Raw genomic sequence first — 24053 nt, 5'->3', positions numbered from 1 at the left:
ATCAAAGAAAATGCCCTCAGTTTCTGATTATAGCTTTTTTTTTTTTTGTAGTATTCGGAGGATTTTGTTGTAATATTAAAATCTTATTAAAGTAAATTATGCTAGTTTCTATAATGGATATAGTTAAAATTAAAAGTAAATTATATTGAAAATATTCATGTCCACAAAAAGCACCTGTTTTTATCATTATTAAAATTGTCGCGTCGGAACTACTACTCTGAAAGGTTTTTTCCATAATGGATATTCAAGTCTCTCATACGTTGCCCACGAAACGTAATGCTATGATGTATGTGGATTGTATTCGAAAGTCCACAACAGTCTAGCTTTCACCGTTGTTGCTAAGATCTATTGCGTCACTTTTGCAATCATTGCAACATATCTCTGTAAGGATCGATATTTTCATTTAAAGCAAGAAAATTTGTACATACCATTTCTCACAAAACTGTTTACTTTTAATTTCTCGATCTTAGTATCAGTTCTGACCGACGGCGAATATTTCTTCGAATACTTAAAAGGTTTTGACAAAGTTGATCATTTGGAATATGGTAAAGAAGAAAACTTTGAAGCACATTTTTCTTTTGTTTTCTTCATTTTAATTCTTTTGTATCGCATTGCTCGTGTAGTCACATTATTGATTTTGAATTACGATTTTTACGGTAGACAGCTTAAATTCGAATTCCTAATGTTACTATCAATACATCTAAGTCACATGACGCGGATCCTAATGTTTGAAATATTGTGGATTCGTCTAAAATCGCTGAGAAAATCAATGGAAAGTTTTCCCAGCGTACTATGTGGTGACGACATAGGACAAATTTCTGTGGTCACCACGATCTTGAAGGAAAATTTGTTAACTTATAAAAATATATTAGATAATAAGAAAAATATCGGCCACGCAGCAAAATTATTGGTAAGGAGATCACGGCAGTTATTGTATACAGATATCAGTTGGCATATTATGTAGTCAAATGTTAATGGTTTTGTAGTCAAATAGTCCGGATAACTACGGGTCATATTCAAACGTTACTTGTATCCGTCCGGATACTTAAATTAAAGAAATACTTGCACATTGAAATCTTCGAGTTTTACATAAATTCATATATTAATCTTGTGCTAAATATTTGCTTTTCGATATTTTAATATTTGTCAATATAATTGAGTAAAATTTATACTTTTCAGATGATATTTCACTTGCCGATTTGTTTTTTAGTTTTGCTAATTTTCACAGACTTTATAAGTAAGGGTATGACACAATTTCAAGAAAGTATTGGCCGTCTCCTGACAGTATATTTTCACTCGATACGGCAAAATCCTCAAATACTGCTAAAATCACTTCAGTTTCGTTATCAGCTATTCAAAACATGTTTTATTTACAGGCATCCATTAATATGACAACTGAATTAGTACTTAATATCATTTTATTTTGTATTCCAACTGCATTTGGAGAGTTAGCCAGCGCAGAAGTGAAAAAGATTAAAAATATATTGGCCAATCAATCTAGGATATGCAACAGTAAGTTTATTAAGGCGCAAATGATATTTTAATCATCAAGTTTGTAAACACAAAAAGCAGCTAGGGCTTGAAAAACGGTTCACAAAAAATATATATAACTTTCACTTGAATCCAACGTTTATGTGGAAAAGATAAAGGTTGTAAATTCTGAAGCCCATGATATTACAAATTCACTTTCTTTTTCAGACTATGAACTACGGAATACGATTTTGGATGGAATAAAATTCCTGGAACTTTGTCCGGTGAAGTTCAATGTCTGGCGCCTGTTCGCCGTCAACTCTTCGCTACTGTTGACTATGCTCAGCGTCTTTATCTCATACACGATTGTGGTTTTGCAATTCAATCAAGCGAAACCTTAAAATCCGTGAAGACGGTTATTTTTTTAACTATAATTAAAATATCCTTGTGTTTTTAATTTAGGAGAATTAACGACCATTAATTGAATTGGACTAAAATACTTTGTCTTAAATAATGTTGATGATAGATTTCAACCACTAAGCAAACAGTAGTTATTAAAATGTATCAGGAAAAACTATAATTACAGTGCAACTGAATATAATACTAAAATAGTTATTCTATATATCGATTGACAAAGATTGATATCGATAGACAATGCAATGTGTGTGTATCATGAAACATGACATAAATAATTAAAAAAACAGACTTTTTTTACAACGACTTGATTTCAGACACAACTTTGTTCCGTATGCTCGGCCTTTGTGTACGGTGTCTATGGTACTATCGTACTTATAGCAGTGATTGCTGATTTGCAACAGGTCATAGACTGAACACCCGCTGTTACCCGAAGGTATGTCGCATAGCACTAAAACTAGGCAAATCAAGTTATTTAATGACCAACAAAGTGATTGGCTTTTAATGACAAAAATTTAATCCAATTTTGTTTTATTGCGCGTACAAAATTTTATTTACATTCAATACTCTAGATACAAAAATGGTGAGGTAAATGAAATAAACATCACGTTATCACTGTCATTTTAAATTATTTATTAGGAGTACCCTACCCATTCGTTTATCTGGTGTGATAAATTTTGTAGCTTTTGATGAGGTAACCTGAATTAATGTGTATGCTAATAACGCCTTGTATATGATAATTAAATATATATTCAAAATAGTTTTTTTTTTCAGCTTATTTCGCTTACAAACATACCTTAGGTACTTTACTTTTATTACATACATTTAGGTAACAGACAGGCTCTTACCTCTTCACATTTAAACCGCTGTACCGATTTAAATGAAATTTGAAATGGAAATAGTTTGAACCCCATTGAAGAACATAGGCCACTTATTTTACTTTTTTTATTTTATCCCTCAAGGGCCCTAAACTGGATGGATTCGTGTGTTCTATTATACATTAAACTATTATAGGTAAAATTTTATTAATTTAGCATGTGTCAAGCCGCAGGTGAACCTGCTAACTTGCAAGCGAATTTATCATTAGTTTACATTTTATTTTGTTTTCAGATTCTAGTATTTATAGTTTGAATTTAGGCGAGCAGTTTTTCGTAAACATCAATAAAGTTTTTGAAAACATTACTTTCCAAATCTGTTATTCCATCGCTCCCAATCTCGTTTATTTTTGTAAAAGTAATCAATTTAATACTTATGCTATTTGTAAATGTATTCAAATGTTTTAATAATTAACTAGTACCTATCTACCTACAGCATTCATCCATCAAATAGATTGCTTTACTTTTTATACGAAACTACTTTTATTTAAAATGATAATTTAAGTAAGTGTATCATTCAATGTTATTTGTATATAAAGTTTATAATATTAACCATCGCCTGAAAGATCGAATCAAATTAAGTTATTTTCACCCTTCCACGCGGATATGATTTGTACTATTTTTAATTCTCATAGATAAAACCAGTAAGAGATTTAATTTCAATAAAAAACATGTGCAAATAATATAAAGTAATATATTAACCGGTGCGATGATGTCGGGACTGTAAGCTGGTTGTGTGATATTGATATTTGAATTTAATAATAAATTGTATTGAAGATATTCATGACAATAAAAGAGCCGGTTTGTCATTATTAACATTGTCGTATCGGAACTACTGGTCCGAGAGGTTTTCCCACAATGGATATTCAAATTTCTGACACGTTGCCGGAGAAACATTACACTATGATAAATATAATCATGTACACTCGTCTGCTTTTTGGATTATATTCGAAAGTCCACAAGTGTTTAGCCTTTACTGTTATTGCTAAGATCTATTGTTTTACTTTTGTAATCATACTAACGTATTTATGTGAGCATATGTATTTATTATTAAAGCAAAATTACCTAAACATGCAGCTTATCTTAAACCTTGTACCTTTTATTTTCACAAATTTAGTATCAGTTCTAACCGACGGCGAATATTTTTTCGATTATATGGAAGGAATAGGCAAAATACATAACTCAACGTTTGTCGAAGAAGAAAATTTTAAAGTTCTCTTTTCTTTTGTCATGTTCATATTTGTTATCTTATTTCGTATCGTACGGACAACAATATTAATCACTTTTCCAAACGAGTTTGTCAACCGTCTTATTTGGGGCTTTCTACTAATGTTAACGTCGGTAAATTTAAGTCATATCACCGCCATCTTAATGTTCGAAATATTGTGGATTCGTATGAGATTATTGAGGAGAACAATGGATAGTTTTTCTGTTGTATCACACAGCGGCAACGAAGAACACGACGCGATGCTCACGACTCTAACTGATCATTTGAGCGCTTATAAAAACATATTAGATAACAACAAAAATATCGGCCACGCGACGAAGCTCTTGGTAAGGAAGATAGCTATTATCCAATTTTATCGAATTAAAACCTACTACAGAACGCATTCGTGTAATGCTAAAAAGTGTTATGCGACACTACATATATGTATATATTTCAGGCTCACCTGATGGAAAGTGAATGCCACCATCTATGGACGTTTTTAAAAAACAATAACTTGGCTTTGAGCTTTCTTTTAACGTGAAAACTTGTGTCCGTTTTGGGTCTAATAGTCAAACCCTTGAATCTAAGATTCAGCTTAGTAATGACTCGATTTCTGACATTTAATTAAAACACGCATCATAATAGCTTATCAACGGAAGTCCCTTCTCATTTATCGAGTGACTTCGTAAAGAATAACACAGCAGGTCATGGCAACTTCTTACTCATATTTTTCTGTCCTGTAAAAATGTCACTGGCACGAATTCCTACACTTTAACATTTAAGTGTTTATAGTTATTAACGTTTTTCAGATGGTGTTCAACTTGCCATTTTATTTTTCAGTTTTACTAGTTTTTACCGATCTTATTAGTCGGAATGTACTGCAAACGCAAGTAAGTATAGAAATATTATACGTCAGTGCAAACTTGGTGATAACGTTACATTATCTCGCGAGATTGTGAACTGTTGAACGAGTTGGGACACCTCAGACACCTTGACAACAACGATTAACATTGATCACTTTGATAACATCTGTGATAATCATTGTATGTGCACAAGAAGTAAGGATAAACTTATAACGCCAAGTTTCCGACTTCGCAAAGTCAATAAATCCTTCTTGGCTAGGTTTTAATCCGTTTCTTTAATAAAATTTCAGAGAAATTTTTAAGAAATTTTTAAGTGAAAGATTATGCAGATGATTAAAAAGCGTGGAATTAACACTTGTTGATTTTAGATAAATTACATACATTATAAGTATGCAATTTAAGTATTGTAATTAACTAAAATGACTGTATTTTTAAATCTTAAAAAACTACTGAGTTTTTTACCGGATCTTCTTGGTAGAAGCTACTTTCCGAAACGGCTAACTTCGCCTAAAATAGTTATTAAATGATAATTGAAAAGCCTACTTAAATATAGTATATTTTGATAGATTTTTATTAAATCTTCGTCTGTTAAAGAGATTTAATTTTAAAATTTTATTTTGTGGTTAAGATTACTTTTTGCAGAACAGATATTTATTTACAATAGCTAAAGTATATAACTACACATGCCTCATTACAGGACATTATTGTCTTGATAGACATAATTCATAGCCAGAACAATAACATTAAACTGTGATATACAAGTTTAGTAAAAATAATATTTAGGTATTTCTTTAACAGGGCAAGATTATAATTGTGTTGGAATTTTTTATGAATATATTCCTATCTTTACTTCCGGCTTTGTTTGGAGAGTTAGCCAGCGCAGAAGCAGAAAAGATAAAACATAATTTGACGAAACAACTCAGAATATGCCACAGTAAGATTCTTAAATATCAATTTCTTATTTCTTAAGCAATATTGGGCAACAGCTCTGATTTCGGTGAAGCCAGACATTCTCAACAGACGCGCTCGCCCGCTCAGGGAAAACCAGGAGCACGGTGTTTTATTCTCATACATAGCTGAGTAAGTTATTTGTAGTTCTGAAGCTGTTCGTACCTTCGAAGATATTGGTCCAAGAGTTTTATTCAAATTTAAAATATATTATATTTCGCAGATAGATCTAAAAAAGTGTTATATTACAAATACGTTTTTACTTTCAGGTGCTGCATTACGGCAGAAGATTTTGGATGGAATAAAATTCCTGGATCTTCGTCCGGTGAAGTTCACCGTCTGGCGCCTGTTCGCCGTCAACTCGCCGCTGCCGCTGACTATCCTCAGCGTCTTTATCTCGTACACGATCGTGTTATTGCAATTCCTTCAAGTGAAAACATAAATATGTCCAAAGTTTTGAAGAACGTTTCTCCTCCTTTTCCTGCATCCAGTAAATGTTGTTATCTGATAATAATTCAGATAATGTCTGAATTATAATTTGATGTATAATACGTTTGTCACTTGTTTTTCGAATGTTAAATAAAAATAGATTCCCCTTGAATCACACTATCTTTTAAAAAAAACCGCATCAAAATCCGTTGCGTAGATTTAAAGATATAGGGACAGAGAAAGCGACTTTGTTTTATACTATGTAGTGATGGAACTCCTATACGGCTCACAGTTAGGGTGCGATGTGGGGCAGAATTTCTTACTATCTTTAATCAAATTTTGTGTATGTGATGTGATGTCATATGATGTACGAAATATAGTTGGTCTTTTTCAAAGTTTTTTTGCTGAGTTCGATTACAGCTCATTCGAGGGATCCTTGTAGTTTACGCCGCGTGACGTATTAAATCCGCATTTTCGAAAGTCTATTTTTGCTTTATTCGCAAGTTTCCTTTGAAGTTGTTCTCGAAGTAGTTTCTGACTCATATAAACGGAACGCTTAATCCATCCATATTAAAAAAAATTAGTTAGTCAGCATCAGCTTCACTTAAAATCAAAAAATAAATAAAAAATTTAACAAAAAGAAAAACCGACTTCAAACAAAACACTATTTTAAAACAAATGAATATGCACGAAAAAGTAATAAAAATAATTGCGTAATCAACATATTTTTTAGAGTTTGTTTTGTGTTGAGTATTGTTTGTTGAAAAGTGTATCACCAAGGGTAACTGAGTTTCTTGCCGATCCGGTAGTAGGGTTGCAATTATTAATTTCTATGCTTAACACTTAATTCAACACTGCATGACGACCCAAAGGTGATGTTTTGAGCCTACTTAAATGAATAATACCTACATAATAAAATTATTCATGATAAAATAAATACATTTTTTTCTTTTCGTTAAGAATAAACTGCACGCGTATTATAATATATGTAAAAATTATATATTAAATTATTCTTCTAAAGCTATTCATCGTTTATTAGGTGAGTTTTTAATCACAGACCTGAGAAGCCCAAATTAAAACAAATATTTTCATTACCATATATTTGTCCTTGAGTATAAACGTTGTACGTAAACCCTTATCTATGCTTGCAAAACCGGGACAACAACATATTGCGTTTTTGGTAGGATCTATTTACACCGACAATATTTATCCGTATTGACACACCCGGTCGAAAGAGGTCGAACCGGTGTAAGCAGCGGTAATATTGATTTTCTTCCGACCGATGAATTTTCAACCATATTTCAGAGAGTATTAAATATATTTTGGTTTACTGACGGATGAGAAAGCAACACCTTCGCATATGTCTTTCAGTTATGATATCCTGGTATTTCATGTTATGGTTTAAACCTTGCTTTGAAGCTTATTTCGAGGGTAAAAAAAGCTTTTTTTTAATTTTTTGTGTGCTTTTTTTATTTATGAGAAAAAAATTACAATACTTGTTTTATAAAATACTAACGACCCGCTCAGGCTTTGCACACGTATTACACCATGTACGGTACATTTGTGCCCCTATAACTCAGTAAAAATGAAGCGTTCTTTCTTTTTTTCATCCTGTTTATTAAATTAAATTTGTTTGTTTGTACATACAAAATATTTGTGTCGATCATTTGCGTTGTATTGACAAACATCATACTTTTTCTTTACCTTTTTCACACTTATATAATTTAAATATTACCCTTGGCTTTGTATACTTCACAGGTAAGTATATCTTCAAAAGTTATTACAAAGTGTTAAGTTATAAAAATCGTCGATTCCTCAGTAGCAATCCCGTGCTTTAGAAACACCGGTAAAAAGCCGTGTTCAATCGGATTTTAACTTTAAAACACCAGAAATAAAGTCCAGTTCCTAAAACGAATTCATTCATATATTTAAAAGAGTAAATTTACTTCTATTACTTATATGCAGCCCTGGTACCCTATGTTTTACTTTAAACGTGACGTGGCAATGAAAATTGTCTTGTCTGGGCTTGAACACACAATCATCAGTTAAGATGCGTTCTAACCACTGAGCTATCTCGGTACTCTTATATATTTATATACTCTTATACCCTTATCAACATTTTGAAATGTTAATAAACTAAGAAACAGATTTTTAGATATATTGTATGAAAAATAAAAACTATAAGAATTGTCGACCTCCATTTCTTAAAAGTAGGGCTTAAAAGCAGATTTCGTAATAAAGCACGAAAAGACAAAGAAATAAAAAGTTATTAATTTCGGGATATTTACCATGTTTTTTATTTTTGTTCGGTGGAGCTCGATACCGATACTCGATACTATGTCATGTATTGTACAATAGTATTTAGTTGTATTGGACAATAGTAGTGGTGACCGGTGTTTACCTAGCAAACGTACAAGAAAGGAGGTAGTTCGATACGGACACCTCTAACATTATCAGTATCTACCCGCACACTTCAGTCTCGTGAACAAGACATTCGTAGACAATGTCGAAATATCGAGCTCCACCGAACAAAAATAAAAAACATGGTAAATATCCCGAAATTAATAACTTTAATAATAAAAAATAACCATGTTAATTTAAAATCCGAAATGAAAAGTGTTTCACCGTATAGAGTATGAAACATGTTATTTACAAATTATCACGATTCATTGTTATGATAATATTATTAAATAATCCAGTGTTTAAGTTTTTATCATCTCTTGCTCTTCGCTGAACGAAAACATCGTGAGGACTCCTACCTGTGTCTCAGGAAACCCTGCCACTTTTCTACAAATCACCATTTAAGTGACTGGCGCGCTGGTTATTTAAGCATTTAATATTATTAATTCTTATGTTAATAAAGTTATGTATTTAAGTTAGGTGATGAAATTGATTTTAAAGATTTATTACAGAATGAAAGATATATAACTTACGACGACTTACGCAAGGCGGCAGGCAGGAGCTGGATGCGAGTAGCCCAAGAACGATCTCAGTGGCGTGCAATTGGAGAGGCCTATGTCCAGCAGTGGACGGAAATGGGCTGATGGAAGAATTGTAAAAAATCTTTCATTCTGTCTGTGTATCTAAAAAAAAATAATTAAAATAAAGTAATTTTATGTGTATAATGAGGGCTAAAATTACAAATAACCGAAGTCACCATTCCCCTGATTCCGTCTACATACTTTAACTATGATTATCCAGAAATATTTACAAAACAAACTAGTATTAATTCAGTAACAATGCTCGAAATGTATTAACGGAAACATTTTGTTAACCGAGAACCAAATGTCAAGGCTGCGCCAAAATACTTTTCATGATTGACTCACGTGGTAAATGCACCATAATCTTATTCTCCAGGTGAAACAGCAAGGTGACGAAATATTCAACAAATAGCGTTTTAAACCACATGCATGCATGCGCTGTACTCCGTGTAATCGGGACATATTTATTCTTCTTGGTAGATCTTTGGCCAATCTCATCTGGGTAGGTTCCACTCATTATATATTCTACATCAATCATTAATACTTTGTATAGTTCTGTTCGAGTTTTAAGAATTAATAAGGTAATGTCTACAGGTAGATGAGACATAATATCTCAGATCCCAAGGTTGATGGCGCATTGGGGATCGATGACTAAGTAGGCGCAAATTAACTTCTCACTTTCATGATGCCTTGGTACTCAAGAAATTTCTCACGGATTTTCGGAAACACAAGATTTTGTGTCAAATAAACTCTAAATAATAAAAACCTTGGAATTTGGATTGATCTCCACTCCCAGTTTGAACCCCTGAATAACATATATATATTGCGTCGCGTTAGATTTTTTCTGAAGGTCCATATGATTATTTATATATTTGTGTATTAATTGGGAACGCACTATATGAATAGGCTCTAGATATATAACCTAAAAAAACTTAAAAGTTATATTATAAATACTGTATTTTTTCAATTACACTTTTTTCTACTTAAAATTCAACGAAAGCACAAATAAATTTCTCAGAAAGTGTCCCAAAACAACAGGAAAGTTTTTTAGTGTAACCGTTTTGATATCTGCGATTTTATATAATGATACAAGCATTAGGTACATGAATTATATACCTATACCTTCCTTATTTATCCCTTTGTCTATTAGTGAAAACCTCATGAAAATCCGTTCAGTAGTTTTGGATCTTATCGCGAACATAAAGACAGATGCGGCCGGGGAATTTTGTTTTACAATATGTAGTGATAAGGAAAATATTCTGATATAATTATTAAAGCGATTGTTTTGTTTCCAGACGTGTATTCAGCTCGTGAGTGAGTCAGGAGCTATAACTAATCGTAAATGTTTACAAATATGGTGCAATTTGTACTTTTAGACTTTTCTCAATTAGATGTTGACTATTCTCAGCGTCGGAGTTTACCATTCTAGCGCACTGGTCTGCTTAACAATATGTGTATGGAAAAATATTAATGATTTTATGAGAAAATCTAATGCTCATAAATTTAATATAAGAAACAAATACAAACTTGTTACTTCTATTACCAAACGTTAAGAGTCAATTTATTTTATACATATACGGTTTCACAACAGAATGCCAGAACGATGCCAAAATGCTTCCTATTGCCAAATTAAAAGAAAAGCTTAGACAATTAGTGATTTTGTGGATAGCACACCTTGGGTTTGAAACGATCGCCTCCTGGATATTTCTTTCCAATGTTGAATACACGTAAACAATAATTCATCAAAAAAAAGCTGCTGAGTTTCTTTCAACAGTTTTCTGTAGTGTTTAATTTGACCATCAATAAGTAAGTAAGCTTCTGTATTGACTAAAGCGAAGTCATTAGATTAATATTTTTTTCTTAATTCTTGAACATACTAGAAGGAGTATACCTAACTTAAAAAGTTGAAATCGTTTATGGGACATTTGGTACCCATTATTTGACAGTTCGCCGAAGGCCAAGAATGAGCATTGAGTAGTGTCTATACCGGTTCCGCTTTGGTAATTAATTAGAGCTGAGATGGCCCAGTGGTTAGAACGCGTGCATCTTAACCGATGATTTCGGGTTCAAACCGAGGCGAGCACCACTATATATATGTGCTTAATTCTGTTTATAATTCATCTCGTGCTCGGCGGTGAAGGAAAACATCGTGAAGAAACCTGGATGTGTCTAATTTCATAGAAATTCTGCCACATGTGCATTCCACCAACCCGCATTGGAACAGCGCGATGGAATATGTGGTGTGCCCAGCAGTGGGAAATTAACGGGCTATTGCTTACTTTACTTCTAATTTTTATTAGTAATTAATTAACAAGACTGAAATTTAAATAAGTACTCTCAACACTTTTCTCATTTATTTTTATTAAAAGATAAAAGTTAATAAGAGATACATCAACATCTATCTTCGTGTACACGTGGTTTACTTGTATGACGTCATCAATATTTTCTGTAACAAGAGACTGGAATTAATGAAACTAACTTCAATTTAGTTGATATATCTTCTAGAGATAATTTTGCTGTTGAGAAATAATTTATTATAAGACACAATTTTCCAATAATTATATAATACCTTACAAATAAAATTATTTCATTGTATATACTAGTAGTGAAATCAAAACTTTATTCAAGTAGGCTTTTACAAGCAATTTTGAATCGTCATTTTATAATTAAGTGAAGCTACCACCGGTTCGGAAAGTAGATTCTACCGAGAAGAACCGGCAAGAAACTCAGTAGTTACTCTTTTTCAACATTTATAAAACACAAAGTCAAGTTAGTTAAATACAATAATTTAAATTAATATATCCTGCTTGGAAGTCAACAGGTATTAACTGAACGCTTTTTTATCATCTATAAAATCTTGTATCGAATAATATGCCATTTTTACCAATGAATTTTTTTTAAACGCAAAGTTAAAAATTACACACTATTTTACACTATATAAAAAGAGCTTTTACCTTTGCAGGAAAAGGTTTCCCTCCCAACGATATCTCCCCTCCCCCCTTTAAATTTGAAAAATGTTTGTCCGGTTCAATGCCCCTTAATAACTAAAAATCATATAGCAAAGTTGTTATAAGCAGTGGCGGATTTACCAATAGGCTAAATAAGATGGAGCCTAGGGCTGCATATTTAGAGGGGCGGCTAATTTAGCCCAAATTGTCTTTATCTTACAAAGTACTTATAAAAAAATCTTATAATAATATGTATAATCCGAATACTCGTCAATACATACTGGGTTGCAAAAATAATCTAGTCCATCCATCCATCAGCCCATTTCCGTCCACTGCTGGACATAGGCCTCTCCAATTGCACGCCACTGAGATCGTTCTTGGGCTACTCGCATCCAGCTCCTGCCAGCCGTCTTGCGTAAGTCGTCACTCCACTGTGCCCGAGGACGTCCTACACTACGTTTGCCGAGAACCACTTTAGAACACGTTTCCCCCAACGGTTATCGGTTCTGCGGCAAATATGGCCAGCCCACTGCCACTTCAGCTTACTAATCCGGTGGGCTATGTCGATGACTTTGGTTCTCTGGCGGATCGCCTCATTTCTGATGCGATCCCGCAGAGAAACGCCGAGCATATCAAAATAAACGTAGCTAAATACCACAGGCCGATGACGGGCAGCAGCGTCACCGGTGCGAGTAGCTACGTTCTGCGATCGCCAACACGCCTGCCCAGCGTGGCGATTATGGGCAATATCCTCTAAATGCAGCACTCACACAATAATCTAGTAACTGACAGAAATATCACCTAGTTCATAATCATACTAATAACGGAAAAATGTAATGAGGACGATAGAAAACAAATCATAAATTTTCATTTTCAGAACAAATTGTGATTGTGAAATTAACAACAACAACAACAACCTGTAAATTCACCACTGCTGGGCTAAAGGCCTCCTCTCTTTTTGAGGAGAAGGTTTGGAACATATTCCACCACGCTGTTCCAATGCGGGTTAGTGGAATACACATGTGGCAGAATTTCTATGAAATTTGTCACATGCAGGTTTCCTCACGATGTTTTCCTTCACCGCTGAGCACGAGATGAATTATAAAGACAAATTAAGCACATGAATCAGCGGTGTTTGCCTGGGTTTGAACCCGAAATCACCGATTAATATGCACGCGTTCTTATCACTGGGCCATCTCGACTCAAAGTGAACTAAACAAACGTATCGAAAAAAGTCAGTAGGGCTGCAAAAATCAAATAGCCTACTAGCGGCAAATTTGTAAATCCGCCACTGGTTATAAATATTTAGCTATTGATTTAATATGTACTTAATCATTATCATTACATAGTATAAAACAAACTTAGATCTTTAAAATTACGCAACGGATTTTAATGCAGTTTTTAATAGATAGAATGATTCGAGAGGAAGGTTTTTGAGAAGTATCGTAATACATAGACAATATAAAGAAACACTGATCATTTAAAATTTTTAATGTGATCTTGTAAGTAAACAAATTCTGTAGTGTGTTAAGTATTAGTATATTTTATTATAGTCTTATAATAAAATATAAGTGTTAAGTATTAGTATATTTTATTATTAGACGCAACATGTCCACAGCTCGCTTTGTCAGCAAAAGGTATGCTAATAAACATATAAAGTACTGAAACTCAATTTAAATATTTTACTTTACATAATTTTTTTTATACTCCATAAAAACATTGGCGGACATTTAGGCCATCTGATGGTAAGTGGTCACCATCGCCCATAGACAATGACGCTGTAAGAAATATTAATTATTCTTTGCATCGTCAATGCGCCACCAACGTTGGGAACAGAGATACGATGTTCCTTGTGCCTGTAGTTACACTGGTTCACTCACCCTCCAAACCGGAACACAACAATACTGCGTACTGTTGTTTAGCGGTAGAATATCTGATGACATGGTGGTACCTACCCAGGCGGGCTTGCACAAAGCCCTACCACCAATAAATTAGCTATCATCTACCAAAGGCACGTCTTCAGCCTTTATTAACTTAAGTAACGTTCAAAATAGTTCTCAAGTTATACAAAATTTAAAAATAGAATATTTAAAAAATTATAAATCCAAGGTGCCCGAATATATAGCACAGCTCTTTTAAATTCCATTTAACGGTTATACGTAGGCCTAATTATTCAATAGCGGTTCTCCTCTCGGAACGAACGTTCTATTTTTGATATATTTGAATTTCGAATATCCTTCGGTGACCGTTTTTGTGCTAAATATGCAGTGGCCAGCTTCATCCAACTATTGTTTTATGTATAAATAAAATTTTAACAAAAAGAAAAACCGACTTCAAACAAAACACTATTTTAAAACAAATGAATATGCACGAAAAAGTAATAAAAATAATTGCGTATTCAACATATTTTTTAGAGTCTTCCTAAGTTAAATGAAATGAAAAATATTAGACTACTTAAAAGTCGATTAACGATTATATCATGTAGTTATAGTTATTGGTATATTTGGAGCCGGTGTCAGCCACGGTGCCCTTGCCCCAACAATCAAAAGAAAGAAGCGATACGAGCCACTTGATTGATCCAGTATATTATTGTGTAAAAGGTAATTTGTAAAAAACATATTTGTTAAAGTATTCTCGTATTGTTTTTTGATAGATATACTGTAGGGTTTTATTGGTATTTTCTGTCTTGTTCACGAGACTCGTGAACAAGACAGAAAATACCAATAAAACCCTACAGTATACTTATATGTGATGAAATGATGGTTTCTTAGTGGGTAAACCCAATTTTGTTTAAAGAGTATAGTATTACTCTGTAAAAGGAACCATTTGAGTTTTAGTGGGTATTCTGGCGCACTCAGCATCGGTGACTCCCTCAACTGATCTGAGAAATGATCTGCAAATGTATGAACTTATGATGTATACAATGTAAACATCGTCCTATCAGGGTTCAGCAAATAGGAAAAATGAAACATGGAATATAATTAATGTACATAATGTATTTTTGTTTATCTTGTTTTAAAAAGAACTACAAGATATCATGCGCATCATTTGATATATTTTATTATCAAATAATCTTCCGCAGTCTTTGCCGTTTCATAAATTCAAATCGTTTGTAAAAAATACACTGGTGAAAAGAGCATATTATTCAATACAAGATTTTATAGATGATAAAAAAGCGTGGAGCTAATACCTGTTGACTTCCACGCGGGATATATTAATATAAATAATTCTATTTAACTAACATGACTTTGTATTTTCAACCGACTTCAAAAAGTTATCAATTCGCCTGTATTTTTTTTTTTATGTTTGTTTGTTACCTCATAACTTTTTACTGGGTGGACCGATTTTGATGATTTTTTTTTTGTTTGAAAGGTAGTGCATCCCGTGGGGTCCCATTTTAATTTTATTTTTTTCCGATGATGGTATCCGTATGAAAACGACATAAGTCTTAAATTTACATTATGTACATGCGCGACAAATAGGTGAATAACTGAAAATCACGTTAACCAATTTTGATGATTCTTTTTTTATTATACAGGATATACTCCAAGGGTAGTTTAGTGAAAGTTTGGTAAGATTCATAGGATAGCATAGGATCTATGACAAATTAAGGGAACGGGAGGGCGAGGACAATTCTGAGGAGCCCGTTAGCAATACTCGGTCGAATCTTTTATTTATGGGTTACTTGGATATTTGAATCACCTTCCGGAACGTGGTTATGTTCATGTAATTGTCATAATCGAATATTATAATCAATTAGCGACCTGCCCCGACTTCTCACGGGTGCAATACTGATACTAAATATACTAAAGAATTTGTTTATTTACGACATCACATTGCAAACTTCTAAAATTGTTAGTGTTTTTTTACTATATTGTTCATGTATTATATACACAATCCTTTCCCTTGAATTACACTATCTATTAAAAAAAACCGCATCAAAATCCGTTGCGTAGTTTTAAAGATATAGGGACAGAGAAAGCGACTTTGTTTTATACTATGTATTGACGGAACTCCTAAACGGCTTACAGTTAGGGTGCGATTTGGGGCAGAATTTCGTACTGTCTTTAATCAAATTTTGTGTATATGATGTGATGTCATATGATGTACGACATATAATAGCTCTTTTGCAAAGTTTTTTACTGAGGTCGATTACAGCTCAAACGAGGGTGGTACCTTGTAGTTTATGCCGCATGACGTATTAAAGCCGCATTTTCGAGTCTGTTTTTGCTTTATTCGAAAGTTTCTTTTGAAATTGTCGCCGAAGTCGTTTCTGATTTATATAAACGGCACGCTTAATCTATCCATATTAAGAAAAAAATGTTAGTCTGCATCAGCTTCACTTAAAATCAAAAAATCACACACCACCGACAACACCGACACCGACTCCAAATATAGCAAAAATTATAACTACATTATATAATCGTAAATCGACTTTTAAGTAGTCTAATATTTTTCATTTCATTTTACCTAGGAGGACTCTCAAAAATATGTTAAATATGCAATTATTTTTATTACTTTTTTAGTGTATTTTTATTTGTTTTAGAATAGTGTTTTGTTTGAAGTCGGTTTTTCTTTTTGTTAAAATTTTATTTATGACGTGACAACGTCTTATAAATTGGTTTGTCGGGTGACACTTCAAGAAACTGCGTTACGCTCCGCTCACGTTATGCGCTCACAATGAGAGCGAGTGAGAGGCACGCGTCCCTTCCACTCGGGCATGGTTAGCCCGCCTAAGAGACACTAAATCCGATATAAAAGCCCAGATTATATTTAAAAAACAGTGCTTTTTTAAATTAAATTAACACGAAAATTAATTTATAATGATAATTAATTACATAGATAATTATCATCAATGTTTTTTTATCGTAAGATAACTACAGACAATAATTATGATTGTAAGAACATCATGACATCAGTGACAGCAATACCTCATAATATCATTAGATCATTTTTTACAAACTACTAACATCATTTAAACAAATATTATTAATACATAAGTAAATCCGTCTGTCTGTTACTCTTTCACAAGCAAAACCATTGACCTACCGAAGAGTGTGGGCGACAATTATTTAATTATGCTATATAATTTTTTAATGAAAATGTAGTGTTCTTGGTTCAATAAATATTTTTGGAATTTATATATAATTGTTTACTGTATTACTTTAGATGACACGCGTCCGTACCATTCATTATCTGAGTTAATTTAAAAAACATATTGAGTAACTATTTGTCAAATTGTTATTAAATCTAAAGATTCTAAGTCCTAACTCATGATTCAAGAGGTTTCACCTCGGAATGGAAGGAAGTGAGCTAAATATTTATGTTAATTTACTAAAAACCAAGAATGCATGCAACGGTAATGCCAATGAAGAATTCAATGAGGCTCAATTAGAATAAGAAAATAAATAGTAACAAGAGCTCTTTTAATATAATAAGAAGGGGAGAAAAGCCAACCAACGAAAGAAGCTGTTTAATACATTTTTTTAATAGATAGAGTGATTCGAGAGGAAGGTTTTTATATATAATACATAAACAATATAGTTACGTAACTCTGATAATTTTAAAAGTTTCTAATGTGATGTAGTAAATTTATAATTTTTTTGTGCTTACATTGTAAACGCTGGCTGAACCCTACTAGATAGATCAAAATAATATTCTACAGAATTTGTTTATAAACGACATCACATTGCTAACTTCTAAAATTATCAGTGTTTCTTTACTATATTGTTCATGTATTACATACAAAATTCTTCTCCTTGAATCACACTATCTATTAAAAAATGCAGAAAAAACATTCAGCCAAGAAAACCCCATAGTATATCTATCAAAAAACAATACCCGCGCCGGCTTCGCACGGGTGTAATACTGATACTCAGTATTGCACCCGTGCGAAGCCGGCGCGGGTCGCTAGTTTGACATAAGATGTACTTCCTTTAAACCACCCGTAAATCCTTTTAAAATGGTTTTTAAAAATATTTTTTTCGAAGAGTACCGTTGATTTACCTTTATTATATTACATTCGTTTAACATTTAATTATCATTTTTAACTACAACATAAAAATGTAAATCGACTTTTATGTAGTCTAATGTTTCTCATTTCGTTTTAATTAGGAGAACTCGAAAAACTATTTTCATAATTGTTATTTCACCAGTATGTGTAGAGATAGATTTAAAGTAGGTAGATGCTTATGTATCTTCTTGCGTGGTTAATTCATAGATCGTACCGAATGTATTCATGAGTAGAAAAAGTAAATTGATTATTAAGTTGTAGAAGAAAACGCAGTTATTTTTTTACTTTTTAGTGTATATTCATTAGATGCAAAGAAGAGCTGCATTCCATCCTAATCCGTAGCCATATGGAACACACGACTGGCACCATAATCCCGACACGACAGAAATAACCAACGAGCCCAAGATAGGATAGTATCCTAGTAAACGTCTGGATGAGAGTCAGTGGAAGTTCCAACAGAAAAAAGTTTGATTTTCAACTTTCAGGACTCACGTTGGCGAGATACTTGAGTAAGATACGTACCCTTTAGCCTAAAGTGACATTCAGATAAGGGTATTTCGGTGACTATCATGGTTAGTGGTGCGCGGTCAAGCCATTTATCATGGTGGATATTAAAATCGTCATGAAATGTAATACCTACGGATTGGATCAGCTGCAGTACAGAATTTGTAGTAAGTTTATTGTATTCAACCAGTCGATCAGTTACGTAGACACCTTTATTTGACTCATAGAGGCAGGCAGGGGATCCTATATAACCCGACATGGCCTCTAAGAGCCCAGGAACCTTTTTAAAGGTTTCCACAGCACGGAAGAGTTTGAAAAAGAAAGGAAGCTAAATAAAAGATAAAATGTAATTCAGTAATAAGATTATCTATCGCAGACAATGATAATGACGAAGATTATAGACGATATAAAAAGTCGCCGAATAAAAATTCAACAATTAAATATTAAACAATGTACGTAATAACACTGTTAGCTCTCGTTGCAGCCGTCATCGGTAAGTATTGTTACCCTAATCATTGTTTTCTTTTCAAATAGACTTTTCAATAGTAGAACATAAGATCTATAAATGTATAAAATTATTACTCCAAATGTTAAGCATGTAAAAGCTTATGTACAGTCAAAAGCATAAGATCTTCTTACCCTATATACTAGTAGGAAATAAATTTTAATTACTAGTAATTTTAATAGATTAAAACGATCGTATTATTAATATTTTCTTTCGTTTTTCCAGTAAGCATGTTTAAGGTAATTTAAAAAAAGGTAAGGTAAAATTAAAAACATTATTGGCTGCTTAAAATTCTTCAACAATCGTCTATATTAATATTATTAAAATAATAATTGTAATAGAATACATTTCATAAAAGTGCTTTATGATATCAGTACAATCAGAAAATCTAACTAGTGGAATATTATTTTAGTAAATTATTGATATCACATTACTAACACCCTCTACTCATGTTTCTGCCTGCCAAGGTGACTCAGGAGGACCTCTTCTCCACCAAGGCGTCATAATTGGAGTTACCTCTTGGGGACATCAATGTGCCCATCCGAAGTATCCCGGTGTCTATGTTAACCTACCTTCTTACACTAGTTGGATTGTTGACAATGCATAAATATGCTAATGAGTACAACAATAGGTCAATGGCATGTAATAAAATATAAGTAAAAATAAAAATTTTAACAAAAAGAAAAACCGACTTCAAACAAAACACAATTTTAAAACAAATGAATATGCACGAAAAAGTAATAAAAATAATTGCGTATTCAACATATTTTTTAGAGTCTTCCTAAGTTAAATGAAATGAAAAATGTTAGACTACTTAAAAGTCGATTAACGATTATATCATGTAGTTATAGTTATTGGTATATTTGGAGCCGGTGTCAGCCACGGTGCCCTTGCCCCAACAATCAAAAGAAAGAAGCGATACGAGCCCCTTGTTTGATCCAGTATATTATTGTGTAAAAGGTAATTTGTAAAAAACATATTTGTTAAAGTATTCTCGTATTGTTTTTTGATAGATATACTGTAGGGTTTTATTGGCTGACACCGACTCCAAATATAGCAATAATTATAACTACATGATATAATCGTTAATCGACTTTTAAGTAGTCTAACATTTTTCATTTCATTTAACTTAGGAAGACTCTAAAAAATATGTTGAATACGCAATTATTTTTATTACTTTTTCGTGCATATTCATTTGTTTTAAAATTGTGTTTTGTTTGAAGTCGGTTTTTCTTTTTGTTAAAATTTTTATTTATTTTTTGATTTTTAGTGAATCTGATGTTGACTAACTAATTTTTTTTAATATGGATAGATTAAGCGTTCCGTTTATATGAGTCAGAAACTACTTCGAGGACAATTTCAAAGGAAACTTGCGAATAAAGCAAAAATAGACTTTCGAAAATGCGGATTTAATATGTCACGCGGCGTAAACTACAAGGATCCCTCGAAAGAGCTGTAATCGAACTCAGCAAAAAAACTTTGAAAAAGACCAACTATATTTCGTACATCATATGACATCACATCACATACACAAAATTTGATTAAAGATAGTAAGAAATTCTGCCCCATATCGCACCCTAACTGCGAGCCGTATAGGAGTTCCATCACTACATAGTATAAAACAAAGTCACTTTCTCTGTCCCTATTATATCTTTAAATCTACGCAACGGATTTTGATGCGGTTTTTTTAAAAGATAGTGTGATTCAAGAGGAAGGTTTGTGTATATAATACATGAACAATATAGTAAAGAAACACTGATAATTTTAGAAGCTTGCGATGTGATGTCGTAAATAAACAAATTCTGTAGTATATTTAGTATCAGTATTGCACCCGGGCGAAGCCGGGGTGGGTAGCTAGTTGATTATAATATTCGACTATGATAATTACATAAACATAACCACATTACGGAAGGTGACTCAAATATCCAAATAACCTATAAATAAAAGATTCGACCGAGTATCGCTAACGTGCTCCTCAGAATTGTTCCGTTCTCTTCCGTTCCGTTACTTTGGCATGGATCCTGTGCTCAGAACCTTACCAAAATTTCACCAAATTACCCTTGAAGTATATATTATATAATAAAAAAAGAATTATCAAAATTGGTTAACGTGATTTTCAGTTATTCACCTATTTGTCGCGCATATACATAATGCAAATTTAAGACTTATGTCGTTTTCATATGGATACCATCATCGGAAAAAAATAAAAAAAAATGGGACCCCACGGGAAGCACTACCTTTCAAACAAAAAAAAATTATCAAAATCGGTCCACCCAGTGAAAAGTTATGAGGTAACAAACATAAAAAAAAAAAAAAATACAGACGAATTGATAACCTCCTCCTTTTTGAAGTCGGTTGAAAAAGCAACAGTACTAGTCGGAATTTTATTTTTAAAAAACTTTTTAAAATTTTCGTATGTATGTCTGAAAGTAAATGTAACAATTAAACTATCGATAATGATGGGTAGTGGTCAGTACAGACCGTAGTCGCAGTCTTTTGTAATCATTGTGTTCTTTTGTAATAGAGAAAAAAACATCCAAACTTTAATAAAGTTAGTGCCTGGCTATATATAAAACAGAGGAGATCTATTAAAATATCACAAATAAAGTCGCTAATGAAATGAAACAATAGCACGCACAGTATTTATCTGAAAAGGTATAATGATAACAATATAAAAGCTATAAATATATTCTTCATAAAATTCAAAACGCACAGTCACTAATGTTATTGAAGGGAATGTCTAACAAAAACAATATTATAGTAGAGAAATAATTATATATACATGATCAACACGATAGTTCCTTCTTCTCCGTTAAGCTCTTCCATATAGTAGTATACCATACCGTAATAGACCATAGGTATAGTAGTGGTTCGGGATAACACACCTCACCACTGAGGAGAACCGGCGAAATAAACTCAGCGGAATTTTTGTTTCTAAAATCATCTCTTAATCTTTGTAATCTTTTGAATATATTTTCAACCGACTTCCAAAAGGAGGAGGTTATCAATTCGTCTGTATTTTTTTTTTTTTTTTTTTTTTTTTTTTTTTTTTTTTATGTTTGTTACCTCATAACTTTTCACTGGGTGGACCGATTTTGATAATTTTTTTTTTGTTTGAAAGGTAGTGCTTCCCGTGGGGTCCCATTTTTTTTATTTTTTTTTCCGATGATGGTATCCATGTGAAAACGACATAAGTCTTAAATTTGCATTATGTATATGCGCGACAAATAGGTGAATAACTGAAAATCACGTTAACCAATTTTGATAATTCTTTTTTTATTATAAAATATATACTTCAAGGGTAATTTGGTGAAAGTTTGGTAAGGTTCTGAGCACAGGATCCATGACAAAGTAACGGAACGGAAGGGAACGGAACAATTCTGAGGAGCACGTTAGCGATACTCGGTCGAATCTTTTATTTATAAGTTATTTGGATATTTGAGTCACCTTCCGTAATGTGGTTATGTTTATGTAATTATCATAGTCGAATATTATAATCAACTAGCTACCCACCCCGGCTTCGCACGGGTGCAATACTGATACTAAATATACTACAGAATTTGTTTATATACGACATCACATCGCAAACTTCTAAAATTATCAGTGTTTCTTTACTATATTGTTCATGTTTTATATACACAAACTTTCCCCTTGAATCACAGTATCTTTTAAAAAAAACCGCATCAAAATCCGTTGCGTAGATTTAAAGATATAGGGACAGAGAAAGCGACTTTGTTTTTTACTATGTAGTGATGGAACTCCTATACGGCTCGCAGTTAGGGTGCGATATGGGGCAGAATTTCTTACTATCTTTAATCAAATTTTGTGTATGTGATGTGATGTCATATGATGTACGAAATATAGTTGGTCTTTTTCAAAGTTTTTTTGCTGAGTTCGATTACAGCTCTTTCGAGGGATCCTTGTAGTTTACGCCGCGTGACGTATTAAATCCGCATTTTCGAAAGTCTATTTTTGCTTTATTCGCAAGTTTCCTTTGAAATTGTCCTCGAAGTAGTTTCTGACTCATAAACGGAACGTTTAATCTATCCATATTAAAAAAAAATTAGTTAGTCAACATCAGCTTCACTTAAAATCAAAAAATAAATAAAATTTTAACAAAAAGAAAAACCGACTTCAAACAAAACAATATTTTAAAACAAATGAATATGCACGAAAAAGTAATAAAAATAATCGCGTATTCAACATATTTTTTAGAGTCTTCCTAAGTTAAATGAAATGAAAAATATTAGACTACTTAAAAGTCGATTAACGATTATATCATGTAGTTATAATTATTGTTATATTTGGAGTCGGTGTCAGCCAATAAAACCCTACAGTATATCTATCAAAAAACAATACGAGAATACTTTGACAAATATGTTTTTTACAAATTACCTTTTACACAATAATATACTGGATCAATCAAGGGGCTCGTATCGCTTCTTTCTTTTGATTGTTGGGGCAAGGGCACCGTGGCTGACACCGGCTCCAAATATACCAATAACTATAACTACATGATATAATCGTTAATCGACTTTTAAGTAGTCTAATATTTTTCATTTCATTTAACTTAGGAAGACTCTAAAAAATATGTTGAATACGCGATTATTTTTATTACTTTTTCGTGCATATTCATTTGTTTTAAAATATTGTTTTGTTTGAAGTCGGTTTTTCTTTTTGTTAAAATTTTATTTATATCTTTTATGTTAAATTGTTTAATGATGACCAAAAAAGTTGTCATGACCCCAAATGCCTGAAAAAGACCCCATTTTTACAAGAGCACTGGATCCCATTTAATTGTATGAATCCTTAAATTACATCGACGATTAAAACAAATCACGGAGGTCACCTTACCCTGGTTATAACTAAAAGATTAATTACCTTTAACCCTAGATT

This window comes from Vanessa cardui, chromosome 10 (assembly GCF_905220365.1).
Source record: "Vanessa cardui chromosome 10, ilVanCard2.1, whole genome shotgun sequence".
Taxonomy (NCBI): domain Eukaryota; kingdom Metazoa; phylum Arthropoda; class Insecta; order Lepidoptera; family Nymphalidae; genus Vanessa; species Vanessa cardui.
The sequence above is the reverse complement of the archived record's forward strand: the minus strand, read 5'-3'. Positions refer to the sequence as shown.